Source organism: Cavia porcellus, unplaced genomic scaffold (assembly GCF_034190915.1).
Source record: "Cavia porcellus strain 051 isolate PalLab524CR breed Dunkin Hartley unplaced genomic scaffold, mCavPor4.1 scaffold_4, whole genome shotgun sequence".
Lineage (NCBI taxonomy): Eukaryota > Metazoa > Chordata > Mammalia > Rodentia > Caviidae > Cavia > Cavia porcellus.
This window is the reverse complement of record NW_026947487.1, coordinates 37,083,312-37,098,696: the sequence shown is the minus strand read 5'-3', so window position 1 is coordinate 37,098,696 and position 15,385 is coordinate 37,083,312.

Sequence of the window (15,385 nt, the reverse complement as noted above, 5' to 3'; positions counted from 1 at the left end):
TTTAGTCCTAGTTTTTTGAGAAATCTCCACACTGATTTCCATAGTGCTTGCACCAGTCTACATGCCCACCAATAGTGAAGGGTTTCTTTTCACCCACAGTTCTGTTAGCTTTTGTTATTGATTGATTTTTTTCATACTAGCCATGCTTTCTGGAGTGAGATGGACTTTCATTTTTGCTTAAATTTGCACTGCCCAAATAACCAGTGATTTTAAAAATATATTTTAAAATGTATTTATTTGCTACTCATACTTCTTCATCTGAGAATTGTGTATTCATCTTAGATGCCCATTTTTGGATTGGGTTTTTGAATATAGAGTCTGATTGTTTTCAGTTTTTTAAGTATGTTCTCAATAACATTTGTCTGAGAAGCAACTGGCTAAAATTTTTTTCCACTCTGCAAATTGGCTTTTCACTCTGTATGTGATTTCTTTTGCTTAAAAAAAAGTTTTTTAATAAGATGAGATTCCAGATGTTGATTCTTTGTAGGATTTCTCATGCAATCTGAATTTCTGTTTTGAAGATTTTTACCTACACATATGTCTTCCAGAGTTTTGCCCATTCTCTATTCCAGCTGATTAGATGATTCAGTTTTAATATTTAGATCTTTGATCCATTTTGTCTTTAGTTAGTGCATGGTGATAGCCCTGGGTCTAGTTTTAACCTTTGGTTTGTAGACAGCCAATTTTTCCAGCACCATTTATTAAAGAGGCTATCTTTATTACAGTGAACATGTTTGATCCCTTTGTTAAAGACAAGGTGACTGTGTTTTGAGTTCTTTCTGCACCTTCTAATCTGTTCCATTGACAGCCCCCCCCCCCCTCCACACACACACATTTTTTCCCTGAAACATGGTGTTTTCATCATGGTAGCTCTGTAGTATAACTTCAAGTCAGGGATTATGATGCTTTGTGTCTTCCATTTGTTGCTCTTTCTAGGTCTCTTCTGGAAATCAATTTTAGAATTGTTTTCTCTAATTCTGTAAGATATAGTAATGTAATTTTGATAGGACTTGCATTAAATCTGTATAAAATTTTTGGGAGTATGGCCATTTCCCACTATGTTGGTTCTTCCTACCCAACATAAAGAAATACGTTTCAGTTCCCTGATGTTCTCTTTTACCTCATTTTTCAGAGTGCTATAGTTTCCCATGTAGAGATCTCTTACTTCCTTTGTAGGTTGATTCTCGAGTATTCTATTTTTTTTTTTTTCAGTGCCTTTGTGAAAGGTGCGCTTTCCTTTATTTCTCTCTCAGCAAGTGAATTTGTTATTTGTGTAGAGGAATGCTACTGATTTTCTCAGTTTTGACTTTGTATCCAGCTATGTGAATGACTGTGGTTATTAAATCTATAAATCTTTTGGTGTAGTTTTTGGGGTCTTCTAACTAGACCAGTATTTTTTCTGAAAATAATGATACCTTAACTTCTTCCATTTTATCTTTAATCTTTTTATTTTTTCCTTTGCCTAAGTGCAATGGTTAATGTGTCCAGATATAATTATATAATATAATGAAAGCGGACATTCTTATCTTGCATTTTACTTTATAGTTAAAATGTTCAGTTTTTGATCATTTAGTATGATATTATTAGTTTGCCATAGATGGCTTTTATCAGACTGAGATAAAGACCATCTATTCTAATTTTTCATATTTGTTTTTTACCATGAATGGGTGTTGGATTTTGTCAAATACTTTTTTTGCATCTATTGAGAGAATCATGAGATTATTTGTTGATTTAGTGTATCACACTCATTAATTTGCGTATCTTGACCCAACCCTGCATCTCTAGGATGAGTCTTACTTGCTATAATATTCTTGATGATTTGCTGCTATCTGTTTGCCAGTATTTTATTGAGGATTTTTGTGTCTATGTTCATTAGGGAGATTGACTTGTAGTTCTCCTTTTTGGTTGGGTCTCTCTCTGGTTTTGATATCAGGGTAATTCCTGCCTCCAGGAATGAGTTGAGGAGCACTGCTTCCCTTTCAATGTTATTGAAGAGATTGAGGAATAATGGCTTTAGATTTTATTTAAATTTCTTATAGAATTCAGCAGTAAATGCAACTGGATTCAGTCGTTTCTTTGTTGGTAAATTTTGAATTACATCTTCAATTTCATTAACTAATTTTGGGTTATGAAAATTTTTATAACTTCTTGGTTCAACTTTGTTAATTCATATGCATTTAGGAATCTATTTCTTCTCTTATTAAAGATTCTCAATTGATATTGATGAACTTCCAAATTTTCACGGTATGCATAATGATTTTACTCTTTTATGAATTTGAATCTTTTCTTTCCTTTTTGGAGATAAGGTTGACTAAGGGATGACCAACTCTATCTAATCTTTCAAAGAAACAGCTGTTTGATTTGCTGATTCTTTGTAGTTTTCTTAGTCTCTATTGCATTAATTTTTTCTCTGATCTTTATAATTTTCTCCCTTATATGGGCTTTGAGTTTGGCCTGTTCCTTTTCTAGAAACTTGAGATGTAAAATTAGGTTGTTTATTCAAGTTCATTCTCTTTTTATCATATGGGACTTCACCACTATAAAGTTCCCTCTTGGAACAACTTTCATTGTATCACTTAATTTCTATTATATTTTATTGGCATTATCATTGAATTGAGGGCACTGTTTAATTTTTTCTTTAATTTCATCTATGACTCATACGTTGTTCAAGAAGGTGTTATTTAATTTATATGTGTTTATGAAGTTTTTTTGGTTTCTTTTGCTATTGATTTCTAATTTTACTGCACTATGGTCAGCTAATATGCATAGGATAAACTCAATTACTTTGCATTTACTTAAGTATATTGTATGGGCTACTTAAGTATATTGTATAGAATACTCTATAAACATCAACTAAGTCCGTTTGTTCACAGGTTTGGGTCAGTTCTGGTATTTCTTTGCCAATATTTTGTCTAGTTGATCCATTTATTTGAAGCAATAGAGCATTAATTTCCCTCATTACAATTGTGTTAGCGCTTGTTGGACTTTTCATTCATTAATATCTGTTTTATGTAGTTGGATACTTCTGTATTTGTGTGTGTGTGTATGTATATATATACATATATATATTTATTTATTCTTCTTAAACTTTTCCTTTAACAATTTCAGTGAACTTCTGTATCTCTTTTGATCATTTTTAGTTTCAAGTTCACATTGTCTGCAATAGAACAGCTACCCCTGCTCTTTTTTGGATTCCTGTTGCATGGAATATTGTTTTCCACCATTTTGTTTTTCATCTTAATTTATTTTTGACTTATATGTGTTTGCTATAAACAATATATTGATGAATCATGTTTCTTGATTCATTCTACCAGTCTTTCTCTTTTGATTGGTAAATTGAGGCCATTTACATTGATAGTTATAGCTGATATACATTGACTTATCATTGTCATATTGTTTTCCTATTGTAGGTTCCCTGTCTTTTTCCTGTGCTTGCTTGCTTGCCCTTCCCAGTATTTTCTTTCCATTGGTATTGTTGAAATCATGGTCATTTTTATCTCTGTAGAATATCTGACAGTATGTTTTGTGGAGTTGGTTTGTGCTCATGAATTTATTTAGTTGTTCTTTGCCATGGAAATATCTCATTTCTCCATTAATTTTGGAAGATAACTTTACCAGATCAATCTGGGTTGGATGCTGTTTTTTTCAGGAATTAAAATATTTCACTCCATATTCTTCTTGATTTAAGCATTTGTGTAAGAAGTCTGCTATGGTTTAGTATGCTTTCCTTTAAAGGTGGTCTGGCTCTTTTCTCTAACAGCTTTGATTATTCTGCTCTTGTTATGAATTTCTGGAATCTTTCTTATTATATGACTTAGTGTGGATTTATTTGAATCATGGCTAATTGGAGTTCTATGCACTTTGCTTATATGCATGTAAATTACTTTCCATGCTTAGGAAGTTTTCAGCCATAATGTCTATAAACAGTTTTTTGTTTTTTTATTATTTGTACTCACTCCTGCCTTTTAGTTGAGTCTAATCGATATTATGCTGTTCTTTTTAGCATAATTTTGCACCTAATGAGTTGTTTCTTCCTGGTCCCTTGTTATTTTAAAGAGATATTTCTTTTCATGATCATTAGCCACAAATCCTTTCTTCTATGCCTGATACTTTATCTCCTCTTTCATTCATGTAGTTTTGCAGACTTTCAATTCAATTTTTAATTTCCTGGATATTTGTTTTAATCTGTTTCACATATTTTAATCCTTTCCTATGCTGTACATTCTTGGGTTCCATCATTTTTGCAAGCTTCTCTATTTTTTAATCTATGTGTACTGTGGATTTTCTGAGTAAGTCCTTCAATATGAGTAGGTCTTTTACCTAAGGGACTCTTACATGATTTCCTCCATTGCATCATGGATTTTTTTTTTTTTTACTTCAGTTGCTATCACTTCAGAAATTTCAGGTGTGTAGCTTCCATTTTCCTGCATCTCATTGTCCCTTGGACTTGTTCTGAGTGGACTAGAGAAATGGGATTGCAATTCATTTCTGCATCTTCTCATTTCCTATTTTTAAAAATTTTTATTTTGTTTTCTGTGTTGATTCTTATGTTTTTATATTAAATAGTTTTATCATTATTAATCAAGGTTTCCCTAGGAAATGCTGTTCTTCATGAATGTCTTCTACTTGTGGGAGTTTTAAAATTTTGTGTCTGTTCCAAGATCCCAATTTATTAAAGGTGAGATATTGGTATCTCTTTAGCCCAGCCCTCATCTTTGGTAATGAACAATAGTGATGGTTACTATCCCAGACCTTCCCAGGATTGTTATACAATGGAGAACAACTGATTACAACAGCGATGGCATCCTAGCTAAAATAGTACAATTAGCAATAACAATACCATCAAGCACTGTTTAGAAACTGCCCAATTGTGGTAGCTATCAATTTGGAATCTTTAACTATAGGATCAAGATCTACAGTTACACAACAAAACTCAAGTTAATTGGGGGCTAGTATGAAAGCATTTCTCCTTGGCAGAATGGTTTTAGCCTGTGATGAGGAAATGCAAGAGGGATAGTGGATAAACAAAGGTAAATGAAGAAGAGAAACATGGTAGAAGCAAGGCTGTGGGACAAAGGATGGTCATGAAGTTAGGAACTAAGGTAGAAGGCAGAAGAGACAGAATGCAGGAATAAGCAAAGGGCTATCAAAGCTAAACAGAAAGACAAAAGAGAATGTTCATTCACATTTAAAATATCATGAAATTATGAGGCACAACAGAGAAAAGGGAGAAAAAAACCAAATAGACTAGAACAAAAATACAGGTAAAAACTCCCAAAAAACAGAAGGAAAGGGAAACAAACCGGCAAAGAAAGAAGAAAATAATAATATATCACAAAAGATGAAATTCATCTGCCATCCACAGTCAGCCCAAAACTATTGGGTAAGCCCACCTGGCCTGAAGTAGAATCAGTGTTGAATGTGGGTATGATGTGGGCCTCCTGATATGATGTCCGGGGCAAGAGTCTTCAGCTAGTGCTTTCTGGCCTCCCGTGGCAGCCTGCCCACTCCTTATTGTGTTTGTCTGTGTCACCCTCCCAGTTGCTTTGCCTCCCTCAGACAGAGACAGCCTAAGAGCTGCTCTCAGTCCCATGCATAGCTGGCTTCCTCTGGTCCTTGCATGGCATGGTGCCATTTCATTAAGCTCTATATCTATGTTTTTTTGATCTACAAGTTTTTTATTTCAGATTGATTTTGTCTCCAGGTTGCATGCCACTCCCTTTCTTCCAACTGCCTGTGTTTTTAGTTGATTCTTTGAGTAGTTCTGACTCTGGCTCCTCCTTTATTTAGCGATGTTCCTAAAATCACTGTAGTATTTAGAAGCAATAAATAGGAGTTGAAGTCATGGCAAGCAACTTGCTAATTGTGTGCTTGTGAGCACTCTCTAAACTTCTCTATGCCTTTGCTTTCTATCTATAAACCTAGAATAATGAAAGGGTACTGTACCGAGGGTTCCTGGGGAGCAGACAATAATATATACTTCAAATTTTTACACATTGCATCAATGCTAGCTTGAATTTTTATCAGGTTTATTAATGAACATAATGAAATATAGACTGCTGTGTTTTATTCAGCATACATTTAACATATGCTTATTCCTCTATTTCTTTTTTTGGGCTATTATATAAACTTTATAAGTGATTTCTACAACTTCACTCTCAGTTTCTTCAATAACTTACCATTTCTTCAGAAATAAAAGTTGCCTCATTGAAATATAAAACAGAATATTTCATTCCTGCTTAAAAACATTCATTGGCTGTTTTTGTTTTTGGAGTAAAATCAAAAATAGGTATCAGTTTGCATGCCCCCTCCCTTTTGAATTTGTCATATTTTGTGAACATGCTTGAAGGTTATGATGAATAGTGAATGTAGGTATCTTATAATAGTTTACCTGGGATCAGAGCTTTCAGAATATGTAGAAAAATGTAGACTCTGATTATGTTTAGTGCAATAAGTGAGGCAAAGACAGACAAATATATGATCCCACCTACGTATGAAAACTAAAACAACTGAACTCATAGAGGCAGAGAGAAGCATGCTGGCTCCCTGACGCTGAATGATGGAGAGGAAAGAGATATATTGGCCTAAGTTGCAATGTTTTTTCTGGACAGGAGGACCAGATAATAAGTTTCTGAGGAACTCATATATGAACTTGATGATTTCATGTTGCATATTATGGTAGTATATCATAGCATTATTTTGTGCTTAATAATGTTATGCAATTACCATTATTTCTGTTCAATAACAAACATTTTTAAACATTAAAAGCCTTTTATATTTTAGAAAATGTGTAATAGGCCTCCTGTTTCTCAGAAAACACTATCATGTTTCATAGAGTAGTACAGTTACAGTTTTATCATCAATTGGTGATTTACAGTGGGAGTTATCTATGATGGATCTATGTCCACATCTATTTGCTATAGAAAGCAGATGACCATAATTACATGCTTGGATAGGCATTCTCTTTCCTTGTGGAGGAACCCACAGTGAATATAGAGGATATTGCATCAAAAGTGTGTGTTTATCCATGAACAATGGATTCTATGTCCATTCACTGAAGCTTTCTTTTTATATTTTCTTCCAGAGATGTAGAATCTAGTTCTGTAAAACTTGCAAAGGTGCATAAAGGAAAGTAAGTACTGACATTTGAGATAATGCAAAATTTCTTAGAGTATACATCACAGCTATCTATGAGTTAGAAAGGCAACAGAAAAAAGAAAAGGCAACAGAAATTGACTAATATACAGTGTCATTAAATCATTTATGGTTAGAGAAGATAATTTAAAAATTGATTAGATAATTAAGAAAAACTCAAACTATAAAAGCTAGAATGAACATAATGAATAAAACAACAATTTCCATTAAATTTATAGCCTTTGAACAATGTATTTTTTCAATGTGTATAGCTTTGTTTTTAGAAGTACCATAAATTCACTATACAAGAAATGCTAGCAATGCATGATGATATCAATTTAAAAACAAATGAATAACCAAAAATGTAAAGAAAAATAGAACATTTCTGAAAATTTCAATGGAATTTTGTCATTAATGATTGGTTTAAAATAAGTAAAGCTTAATACCATTAATATTTTAACGAGCTACATTTCTCATTAACTTACAATCATACCAAGATTGGTATCTAATATTTTTAAACTATTAGTTTTTCTGTCACTCATTTGTTCCACTGCTGCAAAGTATTTTCTGAATTCCTGAGATTAGAATAAGGTACTAGGGTCTACTGATATTCCTATTACATTATTTTTTTAAATTTAAAAATCACTAGTAAAACAGGAATGAGAAATAAAAAGAAATAAAACCAATTATACTAATAGTGCATTTATCCTTATTCAATACCTGCTCAATCTTTTTATTCTCTGTGAATAAACCTACTTTTTTATATTTCTAGTGCTTTTCTGTAATTTTTCCCTATACTTCAAGAGATTATATTATGTAGTTTTAAATGTTAAATATAGCAATTCCATGGATTTACAGTTACTAGCTTTACTTGTATTGTTTTAATAATGCTGATTCAAGTCGCTTTTTGTTTACTTTTTAATGATAAAGCTTAATTGATTAACAGTAGAAGATTAGCACCAGCCATAGAACACTGATGATCAGACAATCTTGTGAGCTTGTGGTTTGCTGCCTCCGCTTCCTGAAAGCATATTGTATTTCATATTTCTTTCCCGGTTGCTGAATGTGTAATTTCACACCATCATAAAGTAAAAGTAAAACCATAGTTAGATGTGGCCATTGTAAGTCAGGAAACATTTGTGTTTTAAGAAAGAAGACTTTGTTTCTAAGTGGGCTGACAGATAAAACAAGGATTACCTTCTTCTTAAACTGAAACTAGTAAATATGAAAGGAAAACAAACAAATGAGTTGATCTATTTTGATTCCCAATGATCCTGGTCCGCTAGTAGCCCTTCTCTTATGCAATTGCTTTCTGCTGAGTGTGGACTGGACTTGCTGCCTACCTTTCATAAAAAATCCATCAGAACTGATGGGATGTCATTTTTAAAACAAGGTTCTGACAGCAGTTTCCACAGTGAGCAGTTACTGGTTGTTCCCCCACCCCCATCTCCCTTGTGTCCTCCTTCTATCTCTCTTCACCAGCCGCCACCTTACAATGCCTTCAGTGAATCTATGGAGCAGCCAGTGCAGTGAGATGGCAGAGCTGAGCCACCATGTCACAATGCCAGTAATCCTGAGATTCCTGCAGTCCTGCCCAGTAGCCTGACTGAAAAGTCCTGATGGACTCTGAACCAATGGATGTGCCTAGATACATAACATGGAAAAAAATATGGGACAGTGAGTTTGGCCTTTAAACCTCTAATTTTGGAATAACGTGATACATGGCAATGGTGTTATACTAGAGGAATACAGAAGTAAAACCCAAAACTAAAAGATTATTGTATTTTACTTTTCATTCCAAAATTGCTGTATTTGAGGAAAACCTTTTAGTGAAAGGTCAAATAAATCTCATTATTCCTTTTAGGAATTTCTTGTGTTTGCTTTTCCAGAGGAGTGTTTAAATATTTCCATAAACTTTAAGGCCACCGTATGTTTCAGGTATGATCTAAGTAACCAAGCCATGTTGAAAGGTATAAGGCTGTTCGCTTTGAACCACCTGAGAAAATGGCAGATAAATTGTGTGCCAGCTGAGTTCCCCTGGAGTAACACTCACCACTAATCAGTGTTCTCAGCCTGTAGTTACAGCAGTGTTAGCAAGGGGTTCCACTTTATGATGCTGCAGGCCAACTATTATTCACCCCTGGTTTAACACCGTGTAGAGGTGGCAATGAGAAATCTAATGAAGAAACCATCAAGCCTGGAGATGGTAATTTCAGGAGAAATCATGCATAGTTGTTTGAATAGGGCTGAGTAAGAACTGACATTTTATGCTGTTAACCATGGCATGAGTGCTTTACCCTCTCATCTTTCCTACCTTCATGCCTTGTGACTCCTTCTGTTTTAGAAAGCAATAGAGCATGTTATAACCGCAGCCCCATCTTTGTGCCAGGCATCCTGCAGCTGCTGCAGCAATGACATTTTATTAAAAACAGTCTTTTAGAAAGGCACTGAGGAACTCTGCTTCTCTTATGCTGTTTATTATTATTGCTTTCCTATAAAATCAGATAGCCTAACTTAGAATTCATGGGGCTAAGGAGAGTTTTTTCCCTCTTCTAAGCTTGCATGTCTCTTTTGTCTCCTTTAATTGAAACAAAGGAGGAATTTTTGCATACTTTACTGAGTTATGTTTTATGCAGAGAGTCAAATTGTCTTCTTTTATGAAAGGTGAGCACAGATGTGTCAATAAGATTGATATAATGAGACTATAGACACACAAAATCTACTGGGAGTAATTTACATTTTTCTCTCTAAAATAGCTATATGTATAAACTACGTATGAAAGGGTAATATACAGGTAGACTTTAAAAGATTTCTGAACATGAATGATGAATTTTGAACCTTTGGCCTGGCTCATTAAAAATTTACTGTGTTCATAGGAAGAAAAAGTACCATGTTTATCAAACAAAATAATTTATCACATTTTTGGGTATCTAGTACAAATGGTAATATTACTATTTTTTGTATCCCTTCATAAAAGTAAATATTTATAGAAGATAGGAAGGTTTGTTTTATCAAGATAAGAAGGTTATTTTTATTTCTGTGGTTTAAAACAATGGGCCACTTATATAATGAAATTACTTGAAGAGAATTGCTTAATCACCATTTAAGGTTTAACTTGTAATCTTTAAAATTCCATGATTCCTTACTCTTGATTGACAACCTAGAGCAGAAGTAACTATGATTTATTATTTTATTCTTTATTGATTCTTCTGCTTGAATGTTAAAATAAATAATTTAACTACAAAACACATATCAACAGAATCAATTTTTTTCTTTAATATCTGACAGCAAAATTTTTCCCTTTCTTTAGGATTTTGTGCACTTGTGAAACCTAAATTCTGTAATCATGTTTAAATCTTAGATTCTATTGCCCCAAGGCAAGGATGCTCAGGCACTTCATTCAAATGATGAGTCTCTAGGAGACCAACTGAAGTTGTTCTACTCAAATGCTATAAAAGAATTCAATCCATGTGCCTCGCTGAGTTATATCTTGGCTTAATCAACAGAGCTGCAAAATGAGCCTGGTGACATTTCAGCTGGGATATAATTGTTGAAGAAATAGACTAGTGGGTAAAGATTAAAGAGACTCTGATAGAACATTCTCATTTGTGTAGTCTCTCATTTATCTAGATATTTCTCATTGTGGCCTATTTATACCAATGGCTGTAATCGTATAAATATTCCCATATTCTTTTTAATAATAATGCAAAATTCAGAATATTGCATAATGAATCTGTCCCTGTATTTAACTACAGAAACAAATACTCTCTTCAGATTTCATTCTTTATCATCATCTGTACTTCTCAAACCATGTGAAGTCTGAAGTCTGTTATACCAAGTTTCCGTCTTTAAAAATTGCAGCAAGATACTGGACAATGATTATGTACTCAGGAAACTGTCCAGGTAGTGGCTTGCTTTTCCCTCTTTTAGAATTTCTCCTGTTGTTACTGGAGAACAAAAAAGTCCCCCAAAATCAACTGCCTGTTTGCCCACGGAAGTCCCTCCTAGACACACACTAGTGCTTTTCGTGTCCTACCAGACTACACCAAGTCCAGCCTGAGCTACATTTGTGGCCGAAACAAAGAATGCAGGAGAATAAGACAAAAACAGTGCACACTAATCTTATGAGTCATTAGTTCTTCCAGGAGATTTCCTGTTTTGCCACTACAGTTTTAATCCACAATTTCTAGATCGGGTAAAAATGCCCCTCCATATTATAATATTTTAGTAGTTCAGGGGGAGAAGATGGATTTGAAGTGCATGTGTACATCTATATTGGATACTGCACTGACTTGGAATGTGTTTAGGAGTAAAATAATTGGACTTACTGATGGACAAGGTGAGGAGGTGATGGGAAACAATCAAGTCAGGATAATATTCTATGATGGGATGAATGCAGAATTAAAGGAGGAAAAAAGGTTTTTTATTTTTTGTGATTTGGACAATTTAGAGACCCTCTTCCTTGAATCACAGTATTTCCATTTTTACCTAATACTGTACAGGTTCATTAAGAGCTCAAAGAAAATACTGAATTCATTAAGCAGGCTTTCATAGTAATTTCCTTCAAAAGTAAATTCCTTCAAAAGCCCAAAAGGTTATACAACATCAGAATATTCATTGTTTAAGTGGACAAGTTGTAATTTTCCTTCTTAGATTAATAAAGTAGCCTAAGTAGAAAGATTCTAGCATATAAAAAGTCAGTAGTTGGATGCTTATTTAAATGAATATATGAAGCAAAATATGGAAAATAGTGAATGGCCATGGATACTCATATACAGAGTCGGCTGGTATTTTGTTAAGATGACTAGACAGATTTAGGGTGTAGGAATGTCAAGCTGTCATCAGCAGCCCTCTGGGATTCCTACAAACATACAGGATGTTATTCTTCAGCAATGCGAACAGTGTGGCAAGGGGTAGACGTGTGTGAAAGACTCCCACTTACGGAAGGCGTGTTGGTCTTGGTGATTATTTCTCAGAGAACTTCCTGACTGAGATTTTTTAAAAACACACCTTTCTCTAATATCTCAGTCTACCTGACTTTTCTTCCTCGTCTGACCTCACCAAATGTTATTCTTGATTTTTATTTTTACTTCTTATAGTCTACCTTGTCTCCCCCCAGGTCCAGTTTGATGATAGGTGTTGATCTCTGTTTTGTTTACCAGAGTATCCCAGAGTACAGACGAACCTCTTGTTCACAAGAAGCAAGCATTTGTGGGCATTGGAGAAAGCTATATGTGGATGAAAAGTTGCTCTGTATTTGACTGTGGTCATGGTAACCAGATGAAATTTGCCATTTTTAACTTCTAGCACTGACATTTTGAATATAAAATTAAGAAAAATTCAACATTGCTGTCATTTCTGATACTTCTGAACTAATCTGTGATCAGTGACTATGTCAGCACACAGCTACCATCATATCTCCTACATAAAACAAAAGCCAGTATGAACATGGCCTGGGTAGCAAAATATTCACTTTAGAAAGTAAAAACTATAGCTAATCCTGTACAGAAAAATCACTTTGTCCTTGTTATGTTTTGAAATTATAAGTTGAAGATGTATATTCTATGTAAATAAAGTGAATTTAATTATGATTTTGATTATCAATAAATAATAAAATTATTATTAATGCATTGTAAACCATTTAATAAGTAATAATATGTATTAACTAGTAATATAAATGACTAAAAGGCTATGTCAGCAAAATAATTTTTATGACCATAATATCCTTTTCATATGTAAAAATATAATTGAAATACAAAACAGAAGTATGGAGATATTTATTATATTTGAGCACATAAGTTAAAAACAATTTCAAATTTATGTTTGTTTCAACTGTATTACCTTTATTTTTACCTCACACATGAATGTTTCCAGAAAATTCCTACTGAGCATCTTCACACATTTAAGGATAACTCTGCCAACTCAATTTCCTGACAAGAATCTCTAAAATCACTTTCAACATTTATAAAGAACCATATTCCATCTAATCTTAAAAAGTAGGAAAAATGTTACAATAAATGAGCTATCAACAACACATTTTGTTTTCATAAATCAAACACCATAACAACAGATTCCTCACAAAGAGAAAAAACGAGGGCAAACTAGTTCTAAAACAAGACAATTCCCTAGAGTTCTAAGTTTACAGCAGCTAAAGATTTAATCAAGTTTGTTGGAATGTTTGTACTGGACCCCAAATAATTTTAGTAATTGAGAGCAAAGTACTTTTTAATTAGAAAACAACTGGCTTTCTAAAAACAAACAAAAACCCCTATTTAAAAGCTCCTACTTTTAAATTATACATGTATAAAATACAAAAACTATAAAATTATTCTATAAAACAGTTAATGATATTTACTGAGCCAAATGTAAATAACCCTCTATTTGGACTGTGCACATATAAAAGAGTGTACATCAAGAATAAATTGGTTTCTTTAAACAAACATTTCTGTTTCAGCAAGATTTGTATTGAGCAAATTATTGCTACTTTGAGTAGACTGCCTCAAACTTTTAACACCAAAAGTAGTTTCATGTTAGGTTTCAGATCCTAAGTACAACACAGATGCTCTGATTTTTCTGTGGCACCTTTGATAATATGATCTCCCACAGGGAGACAGTGTTTCATGATGAATAACAGCTTAATGGATTTGTTTATTTAAAAATGTTTCATGATTCTTTATATTGCAACAAAAGAAAGACCAGCTTTAAGGCAATGCTGATTGCTCTTTTTATGACACTGGATTGACCTATGTCATCGCCATAATAGAAAATCCCTAACCCCTGAGTTGTTTTACATAAATTTACTAAGAGATGGCCTTTGAAAATGATGGTTGCTTTGGAAATAGTTTGCAAAAGTGCAATTTTAAATCCATCATACCATGATGCAAGATAAAAGGTTCTAAGCAAAAAAATTTAAGCATAATTAAAATGTGTGAAAAAAGTTTAATATGAATATTTTTTCAAGCAAATAATGTTGGCTTAGCTTTCTCTTGGTCACACTTCGACTTGATCAGTGCTAATAGTCATCACTGCTATTTAACAATTCATCAAGTATCACTATATTCTAACAAAATTTTAAAAAAAGAGATGTTGAAAATTAGAATTCTTGTGTAAAATCATTTACTGCCCTGATAATGCTTATTTTGACTATGGCACAGTAAGAAATTGAAGATATTGATATATACAATGCTATATACATAAAAAATGACTAAATTATGACAATGCAAATATTTCATATTTTTGTATGATCTGTATGAGTGAAATATCTGTATATATCAAAATATTTTATGCAAAGTTTAATAGAACTAATAAAAATTAGGTATTAAAAAGCCAATATTCTTTGTGAAATTATAAATTTACAAGACTGGCTGTCTTTTAACATAGTTTTGTACCTTCAATATTATATATTTTCCACAAAGAAACTTACACATCTAAATAAAATTTTAAAAATATTCTCCTTATTATGAACCATGTGAAAAGCTAAATCTACTTTTGATAATTGCTTATGCTTTCCGTGGAACTAGGCTTAATCATCATTATCATACAGACGTAGGGAAGCAGTTTTCACTAACACAAACTGTATTATAACTTTTTGCTAATGCAAAAGTATGTTACAGTTTTTCTCTGAAAACTGTAGTAAGCTGGGTTCGTTTGGGAAAATAAAACCAATACAACTCTAATGGGAAGAGGCATCTTATGTAGAAATTAGGGTTTCTTTTCACTAGCCCAGAAGGAGCTGAAGTCCTGAAGATTAGGAAGACCACAAACCAAAGTCAGGTGCTGTCACAGCTTATTAGCTTCAATAGTGTAAGGTCGGGGAGCGGAGTGGAGCTGTAAGGCTCAGAGAAGGCCATAAACCCCGTGGCAGGAAGCGCTCTGGCAGGATGCCACATCATTCTGCAGCAACACTTTCAGAATCCTGGCTCCCGCTTGACCCTACCTCCCAAATCTCTCACAGCATCCTCTCATCAGCAGACAACCATCAGCAGAATAAGAAAAGTATTCTGAGAAATTTAGCTGGTAGTGTTTGGAAAACATCCTTGATGATGCAAAGTTGCAGTAATCAGCCAATGTCAAAGCCATTTGACACTATCAAATCCTTGAAATGAAAACTTTAAATCTGCAGTATTTTTTTAATCTTTGCAAAAACATGAGAACATGGGAAGGGGCTGATGCGCACATAAAATCATGTGATCGGGGACAATTGTTTGTCAAATTCTTGGGAGGTAAATTTTAAAGTAAAGCACCTGCACAG